The 17,905-nt window shown below is 42.9% G+C and overlaps 1 long non-coding RNA gene across 1 annotated transcript in view; it reads left to right on the plus strand.

The window, feature by feature from the left end:
• Window positions 1-9,944, plus strand: part of LOC141252870 (uncharacterized) — a 31,318-nt gene extending 21,374 nt beyond the window's left edge. Inside the window, exon 3 of the long non-coding RNA XR_012314138.1 lies at window positions 8,450-9,944. This is a non-coding gene — a long non-coding RNA (uncharacterized lncRNA). The remainder of the gene's footprint in view (window positions 1-8,449) is intronic.
• The last annotated feature ends 7,961 nt before the right edge of the window (window positions 9,945-17,905 follow it).

A 17,905-nucleotide genomic window follows, 5' to 3' on the forward strand; every position in this document is an offset into this window, starting at 1 on the left:
CCGCCCGGAGCGGTGAGCGAGAGCAGAGCAGGATGAGACCGCCCGGAGCGGTGAGCGAGAGCAGAGCAGGACGAGACCGCCAGAAGCGGTGAGCGAGAGCAGAGCAGGACGAGACCGCCTGGAGCGGTGAGCAAAGGGTCAGAGCTGAGCGAGACTGCCGGAGCAGTGAGCAAGGAGTCAGAGCGGAGCAAGGCTGCCGGAGCAGTGAGCAAAAGGGTCAGAGCGGAGCAAGGCTGCCGGAGCAGTGAGCAAAAGGGTCAGAGTGGAGCAAGGCTGCCGGAGCAGTGAGCAAAAGGGTCAGAGTGCAGCAAGGCTGCCGAGCAGTGAGCAAGGCAGAGCAGGCTAGAACCGCCAGAGCGGTGAGCAAGGCAGAGCAGGGGGGACAGGGCTCAGTTCACACGGAACAGACAGGAAGGGAAAGGCAAAGCCAGATACCCACAGGGTACTTGCAGTGAAGTAGCGAGTGGACCACAAACTCACAAATGGGAGTACAGAGACAACAAGCAGGAGTTAGGTACGAGTTCAGACTGCAGAAAAAGGAAAGGAACGGACATACAGAAAAAACAGGTAAAAGATAGGAGAGAGTTCAGACTGGAACTGAGTGTACGGAGGAGACCGACACTGCAGCGAGATACAGGAGCGGGTCTGGGAATAAGGCCCCCAGAGAGGCGGAACGAACAGGCAAGGAGCGTGTTCAGACAGGACAGACAAGATACAGGAGCGGGTCTAGGTAATCGGCCCCTAGAAGGCGGGAGGAACAGGCTAGGAGCGTGTTCAGACAGGACAGACAAGATACAGGAGCGGGTCTAGGTAATCGGCCCCTAGAAGGTGGGAGGAACAGGCTAGGAGCGTGTTCAGACAGGCCTGGAAATACAGCCTCCAGGATAGGCAGACAAGAGAACACAGAACGGGACCTGGCACCTTCAGAGTGAAAGCACACACTGAATGAAACACAATGCTCAGGCATGGGTTAATTGGAGCAGCTGGTTTAAATACCAGGAGACAGACAGCAATAGGCTGAGGACGCACAAGGGGTGTGCCCACAGCAGGTACAAGAAACAGGAAGTGATCGGGCGCCGCCCTTAAGCAGCAGAAACAGACACAAACAGACAGCATGAAGGGAAGCCAGAGAGACATTCTGGACTGGAGATCAAGTGCGCGCTCTTGCACAGTGGGAGATGGACCACTAAGCAAGGACGCCGCCAGGTATGTTACAGTATTACAGACCGGTCCATATGGATGTGACAACATGATAGTATTACAGACCGGTCCATATGGATGTGACTACATGATAGTATTACAGATCGGTCCATATGGATGTGACAACATGATAGCATTATAGACCGGTCCATATGGATGTGACTACATGATAGTATTACAGATCGGTCCATATGGATGTGACTACATGATAGTATTACAGACCGGTCCATATGGATGTGACTACATGATAGCATTACAGACCGGTCCATATGGATGTGACTACATGATAGTATTATAGACCGGTCCATATGGATGTGACTACATGATAGCATTACAGACCAGTCCATATGGATGTGGCTACATGATAGTATTACAGACCGGCCCATATGGATGCGACTACATGATAGTATTACAGACCGGTCCATATGGCTGTGACTACATGATAGTATTACAGACCGGTCCATATGGATGTGACTACATGATAGTATTATAGACTGGTCCATATGGATGTGACTACATGATAGCATTACAGACCAGTCCATATGGATGTGACAACATGATAGTATTATAGACTGGTCCATATAGATGTGACTACATGATAGTATTACAAATCGGTCCATATGGATGTGACTACATGATAGTATTACAGATCGGTCCATATGACTGTGACTACATGATAGTATTACAGATCGGTCCATATGGATGTGGCAACATGATAGTATTACAGACCGGTCCATATGGATGTGACTACATGATAGTATTACAGACCAGTCCATATGGATGTGACAACATGATAGTATTACAGACCGGTCCATATGGATGTGACTACATGATAGTATTATAGACTGGTCCATATGGATGTGACTACATGATAGCATTACAGACCAGTCCATATGGATGTGACAACATGATAGTATTATAGACTGGTCCATATAGATGTGACTACATGATAGTATTACAGATCGGTCCATATGGATGTGACTACATGATAGTATTACAGACCGGTCCATATGGATGTGACAACATGATAGTATTACAGACCGGTCCATATGGATGTGACTACATGATAGTATTACAGACCGGTCCATATGGATGTGACTACATGATAGTATTACAGACCGGTCCATATGGATGTGACTACATGATAGCATTACAGACCGGTCCATATGGATGTGACTACATGATAGTATTATAGACCGGTCCATATGGATGTGACTACATGATAGCATTACAGACCGGCCCATATGGATGCGACTACATGATAGTATTACAGACCGGCCCATATGGATGCGACTACATGATAGTATTACAGACCAGTCCATATGGATGCGACTACATGATAGTATTACAGACCGGCCCATATGGATGCGACTACATGATAGTATTACAGACCGGTCCATATGGCCGTGACTACATGATAGTATTACAGATTGGTCCATATGGCTGTGACTACATGATAGTATTACAGACCGGTCCATATGGCTGTGACTACATGATAGTATTACAGACCGGTCCATATGGATGCGACTACATGATAGTATTACAGACCGGTCCATATGGATGCGACTGCATGATAGTATTACAGACCGGTCCATATGGATGCGACTACATGATAGTATTACAGACCGGTCCATATGGATGTGACTACATGATAGTATTACAGACCGGTCCATATGGATGTGACTACATGATAGTATTACAGACCGGTCCATATGGATGCGACTACATGATAGCATTACAGACTGGTCCATATGGATGTGACTACATGATAGTATTACAGACCGGTCCATATGGCTGTGACTACATGATAGTATTACAGACCGGTCCATATGGATGTGACTACATGATAGTATTACAGACCGGTCCATATGGATGTGACTACATGATAGTATTACAGACCGGTCCATATGGATGCGACTACATGATAGCATTACAGACTGGTCCATATGGATGTGACTACATGATAGTATTACAGACTGGTCCATATGGATGCGACTACATGATAGCATTACAGACTGGTCCATATGGATGTGACTACATGATAGTATTACAGACTGGTCCATATGGATGCGACTACATGATAGCATTACAGACTGGTCCATATGGCTGTGACTACATGATAGTATTACAGACCAGTCAGTAAGACTCTGCATTTTGTTATTACAGTTCAGGGCACATGATATGGGCACAACAATGTGTGAGGACATGAAATTACATTTTTTGGGGAGGAGGGGTATGACACGTTGTGACCCTTACGTCATACATACTAATACAGCACAGTGAGCAGATGTCTACATGATAATCGTAGAAGAAGCCGTGTATTCCCAGCATATGCCCCGATGTATAGGTACAGTGAGGCTTTCTCACATACTCACTCCTACTCCATAACCCCTCACTGCCCCATATAAAGATCTCTTTGTGGGGTCCGGAGCAGGCGGGGGCGGAGCCTGAGTGCAGCTGCAGCCGGGCAGGGAGGGGGAGCGGGGCCAGCAGACAGACTGACGCCGGCCTCAGCATTGTTCACTGTCCCTCCCAGCACCTGGGCCCAGCAGGGAGGGGAGAGCCTGCAAGGGAGAAGCCCTGCCAGCTTTAACCATTTGTGCTGCCTGCATGCAGGAATGCCATCACACAAACACTAATTGTACATCATTAGGCTCGAAAGTGAATGCTGAAAGTCATACAGCGCTATAACGGGGGTGCAGAGGAGTAATGGGAGGGGGATATACACCACATGTAAACTTTATGCATCCTATCACATATATATATAGGGAGCAAGGAATAATGGAAAGGGATAAGCCGTATATACCCTTTGTTATATATATATATATATATATATATATATATATATATATATATATATATATATATAAAGCATAGGGTGTATACAGTTTACATGGGGTGTATATCCCCCTCACCTTATTCCTCTGCACCTATAGATACATATATATACACACACATGCATATACAGGTTACGTGGGGTCTATATCCCCCTTCACTACTCCTCTGTATCCCAGCTATATATATATATATATATACACATATATATGTCCGATGTAAACTGTATATTGTTTAGAGAGAAAAAAAATATGTATGAGTATGTATATATATATATGTACAGACTCACACCACACATATGCAGACATACATACATATTGAGAGAGCTATGTATATAAATACATAGATATATGCTTCTAGCTATATATTTACAGACCTATATATCGCTAGATCCATCCACGTGTATATGTATATCTACAGTGTATACATATGGGTTACATGGAAGTTTCTTAGGGTGACTGAGACTCACTAGGGTTTTCTCCCAATGCCAATCATGGCTGGCTCTTCCATGATACAAGGGATGGAAAGTACAGCAGCATCTCTAGGCAGTCATTCAGGAATCTAGGGCGGATGATGGGAGTTGTAATTGTTACCTGCCACACAGCTTTTTTTAATTTTACAACAATTTCTTCTTAGTAAAAGTATATGTATCAATAGATTATATTTAGTTTAAGTCTGGCTGATTCCTGTTCCCAAGACCCTCACTGTTGCCTGAAATGAAGCAGGATTCTTTATTCATTTAGTATTGTATAGTGGGAGTAGATGACAAATGACGAGAGGGAGTATGAGTCAGATAGACTAAAACTTCTTCAAGGGATACTTTATATTTGTGAGGATGTCCCGGAACAAAATGTTCTCCAGCTGCCCTGGTTAGTGATGTAGGACAGTAAAGCAGACTTGGCTACTAGAACAATATAGAATTATACAAGGCAATGCCTCCGAGCTATTGACCTTTGAGCCAAATGCATCCAATGAGTAAAGGCTTTTTGGCATCCAGCATAGCAAAAGTCCCCCACAGTCTTCACTGCAGGCCATCACCGACCATATGACCATGCCATATGATGCTATGAAGGAGCTGTTCATGTATAAACAATGAGTGGTGAAGAAGCCACATCTTTAGCGCAGCTGGCCAGTACACTGATGGCTGCTCCCTGGAAAAGAGACTTTTACTAACTTCCTATCCATCCTGCATACAATATAAGAATAGAAGTGCTGGTCTTCCTGATTGTGGAGACTGTATACTATACAGTATCTCATAGTAATGTGCAATGGTACATTATAGTAGCCATTTTAACCCTCCAGCACAGTAACATTTCGAGGTACTAGTCTATAATGTCTTGGCTGGACTCTTTACATTTTATTAGGGTGAATTAAATTGACAGATAGTTATAGGGATGGTCATCCTATTTTACTGTACTCATCTGCTAAGCAACCCATCAAAGCTGAAATTTATATGGGTGACATTTGTGTTCACATTTTTTTTGAATGACATTGCATTTTTATTCATTCATTCATTCCCTAATTTAATCCTGTATTTTATGATACATTTATACATTTTACATCAGTTTACCATGACCACTTTTTAAATTCACTTCTTCCTCCACTGGGTGAATGAATGAATGAATGATTGAATCTCCCTCCATGGGAAAATAAGTTCCCTATTATGAAGGCATTTCTCATTGTAGAATATGCCACCCATAGACCACGATGCTAAAACTCTTACAACAGAGTGCAGTGATCATTTGTCACTTTTTTCAGCACAGTGTAAATGGCAAACAATGGTATTACCAATAGCAAGTAGTCAGATGTTATATAGCTTCGACAATGGGAGCAATTATCTGCTTTGATGCTTTGGGCGACACCATTGTTGAGGTCTCTACCTCTAACTTATACAGCGCTGTTATTTTCTGATGCCTATGCACCTCCTGTGGCAACCACCTTTCACAGATAACTAAAGGACCATTTAGGTTACCTTTCACTCGTTTTTAGCCATAAGTTTCATGCATTTTTTGAGTATTTTCTTATTAAAAAAAATGTTGACTCTTGTTTTGGCCATTTTTTTCTATAGGGAAACTTCTGGGAAATTGCCATAGAGCATTATGCTTTCTGTCAAAGTACCAATCATCCCCCAAAATCCGCAAATGAAAAAAAAGTACCATTAACTTTTCTGTGCTGACATTCAGCCAATGGCCAGGAAAAATGCTGCAGAAAACACTGAATATGAAAGAATCCCAACTTTTCATTATCTGTGTGTAGATGACCGAGAGCTGCAAATGTGGCCATAACATTGGTTAATTCTATGCATCAGGGGCCCAAAAGATGAGGGGGCCCACTTCCACCTCCATAGCAGCTTCTGCCACATTCACATTATTGGACTGCAGAGGACCCATATACCGTTGTACCGTTTTTGCACAGGGGTCCTCTCCTGTCTGTGTCCACCCCTGCAGGGCTGTGATGATTTTGTTTTCATATGAATCATAAAAGAATAGTGATAGGAAAGATCAAATGATCAATGATCATCTCACCCTCTTGTAGTCCAGTGCCTGGAACAGCAGCAGTGCCACAACAAAATGTATGAATGAAGCTGCAAGGTCTGAAACGCGTTTCCAACGCTAGATACCATTGGTGGACTATGATCATTTTGTTGGATTTTTCAGTAAACTTTTTTGCTTTTATCCGGATGCTGGAACATTTTTCCTTTTTCTTTCTATGAAAGAATTGTATATCAACAAAATCTCTTTTTTCAAAAGGTGGCCATACATGGGTAATTTAGATCGTCTGCCCATCCATCTGACGTGTATGAAATATTCTACCGGCTTTTGACCTATTTTGGGTGGAAATTGGACATATTGAATTATAACATGTCTGATCTTTTGCTTTCAAGGGAGGTAAACCGCTGCCATAGTTGTCTGTCAGTGGTTGTTTCCCCTCTCCCCAATGAAAACATGTTCACTTGGTTGTTAGGAAAGTAGATGTCCTGTTGTATGGAGCAGAATTCAGTCACCCTATGCATTCCTATTACAGCTTCCGTGTGAATACATAGGCTTGCATAGAGACACTCCAGGGCCACTCAATGGACAGTATATGATTTGGGTAATTAGAGTGCGTGTCACATGGAATAGCTCAGGATCAAAAAATTGGGAGTAAAACACCAGTAAAGAGAATTGATGGCACTACTATTTGATAGATGTTAATTAGTTAATAACAATCAGGCTTCTACATTTTTTTTAAAAATTCTTAAATGCCTCATTCAGATGTCCGTATTTTTTCATGTGCGCAAAAAATGGTCTGAGTGTCATCAGTGTTTGGTCCGTAGGTCAGTTCTTACTATCGATGTTTCATCAGTGATTTTCACATATGGATAAATACATTGTACAGCGTCTCCTCTCCTTTGCAATGTTAGTCGCAGACAGCACATGGATTACACAATGGTGCCATCTGTGCACTGTCCGTGATTTTCATGGACCCACTGACTTTTATTGGTACTTTTCATCCCTGATGCCAGTAAAAGATGGACATGTCACCATGATTTTTGGATGGTCACACTGTCTGCAAAAAACATGTGTATGGCACCATAGACCAGGAGTGAGCAATTAATTTTCCCGAGGGGCCACATGAGAGACAGTGACTGTTATGGAGGGCTGAACCAATAGGCTGAAATTAATTCTGCTCAATATTAATATTAACATATTAATTATAATGATTTTATATTAATATTAATTGCATCACTTCATTTTGAGCAGCATTAAGTATGCTGACATCCCGCTATATATCGTATGAGCCCATACACAGCCCCCCTATATACTATGTGAGCCCACACAAAGCCCTCATATACAGTATGAGCCAACATATAGCCTCCTATATACAATATGAGCACCAACATAACCCCCTATATACAGTATGAGCCCCTACATAGCCTCTCTATATACAATATGAACCCTCACATAGCTTCCTAAATACAGGTGCATCTCACAGGATTAGAATATCATCAAAAAGTTAATTTATTTCAGTTCTTCAATCCAAAAAGTGAAACTCATATATTATATAGAGTCATTACAAACAGAGTGATCTATTTCAAGTGTTTATTTCTGTTAATGTTGATGATTATGGCTTACAGCCAATGAAAACACAAAAGTCACGTCCAGAAGGCAGTCATTGACACAATCCACAGGGTCCCAGAGTTCCAATTTTCATTTGGAAATCAAGTATGAGCCCCCACATAGCCTCCTATATAGAGTATAAGCCCCCGCATAGCCTTCTACATTCAGTATGAGCCCCCACATAGTTTCCTACATACAGTATGAGCCCTACATACAGTCCTGCTCATCGTAATTGGCACCCATGAAGTTTAAGTACGTAATGTGGAATATCTCCTGAAAAAAATGAATCAAGTGAAACTGTTTTTTTTGTATAGAGCACTCCTGTTATGTTATTAAGAAGTTTGCCAAGCATGGAACCGTCAAGAACCTCCCTGGACGTGGGGAAAAGAGGAAAATTGACAAGAGATGTCTTCGAAGATTGGTGCGAATGGTGGAAAAAACACACCATGTCAAACATCCAAAGACCTGAAGGCCAACCTGGAACAGTCTGTGGTCATGGTTTCAACAAGTACCATAGGCCGCACAGTAAACCAAGCAGAGCTTTATGGGCGAAGGCCAAGGAAGAAACCATTGCTGAAGAAAAGGCATAAAAAGGAATGACTGATCTTTGCCAAAGAGTAACTTGACAAACCAAAATCCTTATGGGAAAATGTTCTGTGGACATATGAAACAAAAATAGAGCTTTTTGGCAATGCAAAGCAACAGTTTGTTTAAAGACTGCACAACGAAGCTGAGAAGGAAAAGAACACCTTATTAACAGTTAAACATGGTGGAGGATCCATAATGATGTGGGGTTGTTTTGCTGCGTCTGGTACTGGAGGTCTTGACCGTATCACAAGAATCATGAAATCAGAGAATTATCAAGAGATTTTAGAGCGAAATTTTCCTACCCAGTGTAAGAAAACTTGGTTTGAGTTGAAGATCATAAGTCCTCCAGCAAGACAATGACCCAAAGCACACATCCAAAAGTACACAGGAATGGTTGAAAAAGAAAAAATGGACTGTTTTAAAATGGCCAGCAATGAGTCATGACCTCAATCCCATTGAAAAACTTTGGGGTGAGCTGAAATCTGCCATTGGGAAAAGAACCCTGCAAACATTCAAGAGCTTGAACAAACTGCAAAGTGGGAGAAAATTCCAGCTGAGAAGTGCAAGAAGCTCATAGATGGCTACAAGAAACGTTTGGCGGCTGTCAGCAATGCCAAAGGGTGTGCAACCCAGTATTAATTAGTGGTGCTTTTATTGCTGCACATGCTGTTTATTCTGTTTCTTCTTTGAAATTGCAACATGGAAGTTGAAAAACAATGTTTTATTGTTCTATTACTTTGGACCACTAATTAAAAAATCCTGAGGATATAACTTTGGTACATTTCCATTTATTTCTGAAGATATTGTACAGTCTATGAAAAAAAATGAAGGGGTGCCAATAATAGTGAGCAGCACTGTAGCCTCCTATATACAGTATGAGCTCCACATAACCTCCTATATTCTGTATGAGCCCCACATAGCCTCCTATATACAGCATGAGCATCACATAGCCTCCCTATTTACAGCGTGAGCCCCCACATAGCCTCCCTACATATAGCGTGAGCCCCCTCATAGCCTTACTATATACAGCGTGAGCCCCACATAGCCTCTTATTTACAGCATGTGCTCAACATAGTCTCACTATATACAGTATGAGCCCCCCGCAAAGCCTCTAATATACAGTATGTGCCCCCACATAGCCTCCTACAGTGGCGTACCGCCAATGGCGGCAGGCCACGCCACTGCTATGGGGCCCGTGAGCCGGCGGATAGGTGAGTATTGTATTTACGAGGGGGGGGGAGGTTGTGGTGGCGGAGGAGCGGGGCACACGCAGTAGCCACTGCTGCAGCTACCACGTGTGTCCGCTGCTAAAGGGAAATGAATATTCCCTCTTCTCCGCTTCCATGGGCGTGGAGAAGAAATGAATATTCAGTCTCTGTAGCAGCGGGCACAGAGCAGCGCTGAGCCGTGGCCCTGCTTACAGTGTCCGCTACTAAAGAGAATGCATATTCATTCTTCTCCACGCCCATAGTCCCGGCGTGGAGAGGAGTGAATATGCGGGCAGCTCACATCAGCGTCTGAGAGCGCACGCTGTTCAGATGCTGACATGAGCTGCTGGCAGACAGGAGCAGCACTGGAGCTCAGGTGAGGAAGGAAGGTGAGTATAAGTGTTTATTTGTTTTATGTGTGCAGTGATTGGGCCATGCATACCAGGATTGGGGTATGAGGGGGCCACACATACCAGTATTGGGGGATGAGGGGGCCACGCATATCAAGATTGGGGGATGAGGAGGCCACGCATACCAGGATTAGGGGATGAGGTGGCCATACATACCAGGATTGGGGGATGAGGAGGCCATGCATATCAAGATTGGGGATGAGGGGGCTATGCATACCAGGATTGGAGGATGAGGGGTGCCATGCATACCAGGATTGGGGGATGAGGGGTGCCATACATACCAGGATTGGGGGATGAGGAGGCCATGCATATCAAGGTTGGGGATGAGGGGACTATGCATACCAGGATTGGGGGATGAGGGGAGCCATGCATACCAGGATTGGGGGATGAGGGGTGCCATGCATACCAGGATTGGGGGATGAGGGGTGCCATGCATACCAAGATTGGGGGATGAGGGGTGCCATGCATACCAAGATTGGGGGATGAGGGTGCCATGCATAGGCTTGGGAGATGAGGGGTATGCATGGCACCCCTCATCCCCCAATCCTGGAAAGACAAAAATGACTACGACTCTCCTATTAACTAAAATCAAGCCACACGAGATCGCGCTTCCCCGGACCTGGTCCTTAGCCACATGCTGCAACCACCCTAGATCTCACCGCCTGCATCTCAGGACAGAACAGCTTGATGAGACCAGCGCAGCAGGTGAAAACTTCCAACAGTAAGTCTATCCTGATCCTTATTATCTAAACGCTGCTTAGGAGCATATAGCCAGATCAACCGAGCAGCACACGCTCTTTCTACCTCGGACCTGTTTTTATTTCTAGGCTGGAACACTGCAGAATCTGAGGGGATTTTCAATATAACACCAGCGGAAAAACTGGAACCCCGACCCCTGGGGACCAACTGCTACTCTAGTTCCCTAGAAGCACCCTCTTCCAGTTAATCGGTAATACCCTCAGCCAGAACCACTACTAAGTAAACCAGCACCTACTAATCGCCTCTCCCCATCAACTTCCTATACTCAAGACTGTCATCCCTCACGGTGCTTGCAGCCCTAAGGAACCACTAGGAACGTACCACAATAGGGACTCACCCTCGCTTCCAAGCTACCCATGGATAAACCTCTCGGGCAATTATTTATAAAAAACAAAAATTAAAAACAAAGTTTAGTAGCTCTTTTAATTCATACCATTAATGTATCTCTTCTGATATAATCCAGTCACTGGACCAACCAGACCTACTGAAGGAAACCACTCCACCTTCCAAAGTTATTGCTATCTACTTCTAAGGGTATATGCCCACGTAGCATTTTACAAGCGTCTATGCTGCGGAATTTCCGCAGCGTAAACGCTTGTGAAACGCTTGGTAATCCGTCCCCCATGGTCCACAATGAGAAGCCGCAATTTCAATGCCCATGCTGCGGATTTTTCCGCAGCGTTTTTGATGCGCTCAAAAATCCGCAGCATGTCCATTATTTTTGCGTTTACGCAAGCGGAATTGCCTTATACAATGCAATAAAAAACGCAAGGCAATTCCTCATGTCCCAAATGCATCATAAACGCGTGTAAAACACTTGTCAAATTACGCAAGCGTTTTTCCGGGGAAGGACATGCAGAAATGAAGCAGAAATTTTCTGCTTCATTTCTGCAACGTGGGCACATAGCCTAAACGTACAATCCCTTACTACTAAACCCTTAGTCTTTGAGACGATATAAACTGTATTTAACCTTTATAGTCTCCTCTACATCAGAGAATATTCTCCACATCAGAGGACCATCCAGTATCCTCTTTCCCTCCTCACCAGCAGGTAAGAACAATTTTCGTTTCTAGATCCACCACCAACCGCACCACGGTCTAAACTATTTGTTTTAAATAGGCAAAGAATACAATACCAGGACCCTAACATCAACTGGAGAACCCTCAAACAAATACAGAAGGAAGACCGCTATCCTCACAACCACTCCACCACGTCTCCTTCCGTGGGGAACCACATCTCTCACAGGCTTACTAATATCCTACAATATCTATTGCATTATCCTATATTTTAATCACTGTGTGTAAACTTTGTAAACATTTAACAATAAACTAGTGTGTATATTTTAAAATACCAGCCTCCTTTTAACCTTATTCCAGCGCAAGTTAATATACACCTCTTATCACACTTCTAAGGTTAGCCTGATTCCTTAAGTGGTAGAATGAATCAGGCGCCTCTTACTCTAACACACTCCTTCATTAAGACTGGCGTGTACAACACCAGTCTTAATGTATCAGGGTCATACGTGTACAGCACTGGTCTTAATATATCAGGGTCATACATGTACAGCACCAGTCTTAATGTATCAGGGTCATACGTGTACAGCACTGGTCTTAATATATCAGGGTCATACATGTACAGCACCAGTCTTAATGTATCAGGGTCATACGTGTACAGCACTGGTCTTAATATATCAGGGTCATACATGTACAGCACCGGTCTTAATATATCAGGGTCATACATGTACAGCACTGGTCTTAAAATATCAGGGTCATACATGTACAGCACCAGTCTTAATGTATCAGGGTCATACATGTACAGCACCAGTCTTAATGTATCAGGGTCATACGTGTACAGCACTAGTATTAATGTATCAGGGTCATACATGTACAGCACCAGTCTTAATGTATCAGGGTCATACATGTACAGCACCAGTCTTAATGTATTAGGGTCATACATGTACAACACCAGTCTTAATGTATTAGGGTCATACGTGTACAGCACCAGTCTTAATGTATCAGGGCCATACGTGCACAGCACTAGTATTAATGTATCAGGGTCATACGTGTACAGCACCAGTCTTAATTTATCAGGGTCATACATGTACAATACCAGTCTTAATGTATTAGGGTCATACATGTACAGCACCAGTCTTAATGTATTAGGGTCATACATGTACAGCACCAGTCTTAATGTATCAGGGTCATACGTGTACAGCACCAGTCTTAATATATCAGGGTCATACGTGTACAGCACCAGTCTTAATTTATCAGGGTCATACGTGTACAGTACCAGTCTTAATGTATCAGGGTCATACGTGTACAGCACCAGTCTTAATGTATCAGGGCCATACGTGTACAGCACCAGTCTTAATATATCAGGGTCATACGTGTACAGCACTGGTCTTAATATATCAGGGTCATACATGTACAGCAACAGTCTTAATGTATCAGGGTCATACGTGTACAGCAACAGTCTTAATGTATCAGGGTCATACGTGTACAGCACCAGTCTTAATGTATCAGGGTCATACGTGTACAGCACCAGTCTTAATATATCAGGGTCATACGTGTACAACACCAGTCTTAATGTATCAGGGTCATACGTGTACAGCACCAGTCTTAATGTATCAGGGTCATACGTGTACAGCACCAGTCTTAATGTATCAGGGTCATACGTGTACAGCACCAGTCTTAATGTATCAGGGTCATACGTGTACAGCACCAGTCTTAATATATCAGGGTCATACGTGTACAGCACGAGTCTTAATGTATCAGGGCCATACGTGTACAGCACCTGTCTTAATGTATCAGGGTCATACGTGTACAGCACCAGTCTAAATATATCAGGGTCATACATGTACAGCACCAGTCTTAATGTATCAGGGCCATACGTGTACAGCACCAGTATTAATGGATCAGGGTCATACATGTACAGCAACAATCTTAATGTATCAGGGCCATACGTGTACAGCACGAGTCTTAATGTATCAGGGTCATACATGTACAGTACCAGTGTTAATGTATCAGGGCCATATGTGTACAGCACCAGTATTAATGTATCAGGGTCATACATGTACAGCACTGGTCTTAATGTATCAGGGTCATACATGTACAGCACTGGTCTTAATGTATCAGGGTCATACATGTACAGCACCAGTATTAATGTATCAGGGTCATACGTGTACAGCACGAGTCTTAATGTATCAGGGTCATACATGTACAGTACCAGTGTTAATGTATCAGGGCCATATGTGTACAGCACCAGTATTAATGTATCAGGGTCATACATGTACAGCACTGGTCTTAATGTATCAGGGTCATACATGTACAGCACTGGTCTTAATGTATCAGGGTCATACATGTACAGCACCAGTCTTAATGTATCAGGGTCATACATGTACAACACCAGTCTTAATGTATTAGGGTCATACGTGTACAGCACCAGTCTTAATGTATCAGGGCCATACGTGTACAGCACCAGTCTTAATGTATCAGGGCCATACGTGTACAGCACCAGTCTTAATATATCAGGGTCATACATGTACAGCAACAGTCTTAATGTATCAGGGTCATACGTGTACAGCAACAGTCTTAATGTATCAGGGTCATACATGTACAGCTCCAGTCTTAATATATCAGGGTCATACATGTACAGCACTGGTCTTAATATATCAGGGTCATACATGTACAGCAACAGTCTTAATGTATCAGGGTCATACGTGTACAGCACCAGTTTTAATATATCAGGGTCATACGTGTACAACACCAGTCTTAATGTATCAGGGTCATACGTGTACAACACCTGTCTTAATATATCAGGGTCATACATGTACAGCACTGGTCTTAATATATCAGGGTCATACATGTACAGCACCAGTCTTAATGTATCAGGGTCATACGTGTACAGCAACAGTCTTAATGTATCAGGGTCATACATGTACAGCACCAGTCTTAATGTATCAGGGTCATACATGTACAGCACCAGTCTTAATATATCAGGGTCATACATGTACAGCAACAGTCTTAATGTATCAGGGTCATACGTGTACAGCAACAGTCTTAATGTATCAGGGTCATACATGTACAGCTCCAGTCTTAATATATCAGGGTCATACATGTACAGCACTGGTCTTAATATATCAGGGTCATACATGTACAGCAACAGTCGTAATGTATCAGGGTCATACGTGTACAGCACCAGTCTTAATATATCAGGGTCATACGTGTACAACACCAGTCTTAATGTATCAGGGTCATACGTGTACAACACCTGTCTTAATATATCAGGGTCATACATGTACAGCACTGGTCTTAATATATCAGGGTCATACATGTACAGCACCAGTCTTAATGTATCAGGGTCATACGTGTACAGCACCAGTCTTAATGTATCAGGGTCATACATGTACAGTACCAGTCTTAATGTATCAGGGCCATATGTGTACAGCACCAGTATTAATGTATCAGGGTCATACATGTACAGCACCAGTCTTAATGTATCAGGGTCATACATGTACAGCACCAGTCTTAATGTATCAGGGTCATACATGTACAGCACTGGTCTTAATATATCAGGGTCATACATGTACAGCACTGGTCTTAATATATCAGGGTCATACATGTACAGCACTGGTCTTAATATATCAGGGTCATACATGTACAGCACTGGTCTTAATGTATCAGGGTCATACATGTACAGTACCAGTCTTAATGTATCAGGGCCATACGTGTACAGCACCAGTATTAATGTATCAGGGTCATACGTGTACAGCACTGTTCTTAATGTATCAGGGTCATACATGTACAGTACCAGTCTTAATGTATCAGGGTCATACATGTACAGCACTGGTCTTAATATATCAGGGTCATACATGTACAGCACTGGTCTTAATATATCAGGGTCATACATGTACAGCACTGGTCTTAATGTATCAGGGTCATACATGTACAGTACCAGTCTTAATGTATCAGGGCCATACGTGTACAGCACCAGTATTAATGTATCAGGGTCATACATGGTTAATGTATCAGGGTCATACATGTACAGCACCAGTCTTAATGTATCAGGGTCATACATGTACAACACCATTCTTAATGTATCAGGGTCATACGTGTACAGCACCAGTCTTAATGTATCAGGGCCATATGTGTACAGCACCAGTATTAATGTATCAGAGCCATACATGTACAGCACTGGTCTTAATATATCAGGGTCATACATGTACAGCACTGGTCTTAATGTATCAGGGTCATACATGTACAGCAACAGTCTTAATGTATCAGGGTCATACGTGTACAGCAACAGTCTTAATGTATCAGGGTCATACGTGTACAGCACCAGTCTTAATGTATCAGGGTCATACGTGTACAGCACCAGTCTTAATGTATCAGGGCCATACGTGTACAGCACCAGTCTTAATATATCAGGGTCATACATGTACAGCAACAGTCTTAATGTATCAGGGTCATACGTGTACAGCAACAGTCTTAATGTATCAGGGTCATACATGTACAGCTCCAGTCTTAATATATCAGGGTCATACATGTACAGCACTGGTCTTAATATATCAGGGTCATACATGTACAGCAACAGTCTTAATGTATCAGGGTCATACGTGTACAGCACCAGTCTTAATATATCAGGGTCATACGTGTACAACACCAGTCTTAATGTATCAGGGTCATACGTGTACAACACCTGTCTTAATATATCAGGGTCATACATGTACAGCACTGGTCTTAATATATCAGGGTCATACATGTACAGCACCAGTCTTAATGTATCAGGGTCATACGTGTACAGCAACAGTCTTAATGTATCAGGGTCATACATGTACAGCACCAGTCTTAATGTATCAGGGTCATACATGTACAGCACCAGTCTTAATATATCAGGGTCATACATGTACAGCAACAGTCTTAATGTATCAGGGCCATACGTGTACAGCACCAGTCTTAATGTATCAGGGCCATACGTGTACAGCACCAGTCTTAATATATCAGGGTCATACATGTACAGCAACAGTCTTAATGTATCAGGGTCATACGTGTACAGCAACAGTCTTAATGTATCAGGGTCATACATGTACAGCTCCAGTCTTAATATATCAGGGTCATACATGTACAGCACTGGTCTTAATATATCAGGGTCATACATGTACAGCAACAGTCTTAATGTATCAGGGTCATACGTGTACAGCACCAGTCTTAATATATCAGGGTCATACGTGTACAACACCAGTCTTAATGTATCAGGGTCATACGTGTACAACACCTGTCTTAATATATCAGGGTCATACATGTACAGCACTGGTCTTAATATATCAGGGTCATACATGTACAGCACCAGTCTTAATGTATCAGGGTCATACGTGTACAGCAACAGTCTTAATGTATCAGGGTCATACATGTACAGCACCAGTCTTAATGTATCAGGGTCATACATGTACAGCACCAGTCTTAATATATCAGGGTCATACATGTACAGCAACAGTCTTAATGTATCAGGGTCATACGTGTACAGCAACAGTCTTAATGTATCAGGGTCATACATGTACAGCTCCAGTCTTAATATATCAGGGTCATACATGTACAGCACTGGTCTTAATATATCAGGGTCATACATGTACAGCAACAGTCGTAATGTATCAGGGTCATACGTGTACAGCACCAGTCTTAATATATCAGGGTCATACGTGTACAACACCAGTCTTAATGTATCAGGGTCATACGTGTACAACACCTGTCTTAATATATCAGGGTCATACATGTACAGCACTGGTCTTAATATATCAGGGTCATACAT

This window comes from Phyllobates terribilis, unplaced genomic scaffold (assembly GCF_046119375.1).
Source record: "Phyllobates terribilis strain yellow unplaced genomic scaffold, ASM4611937v1 Scaffold_2__4_contigs__length_985480577, whole genome shotgun sequence".
In the NCBI taxonomy this organism is placed as follows: domain Eukaryota; kingdom Metazoa; phylum Chordata; class Amphibia; order Anura; family Dendrobatidae; genus Phyllobates; species Phyllobates terribilis.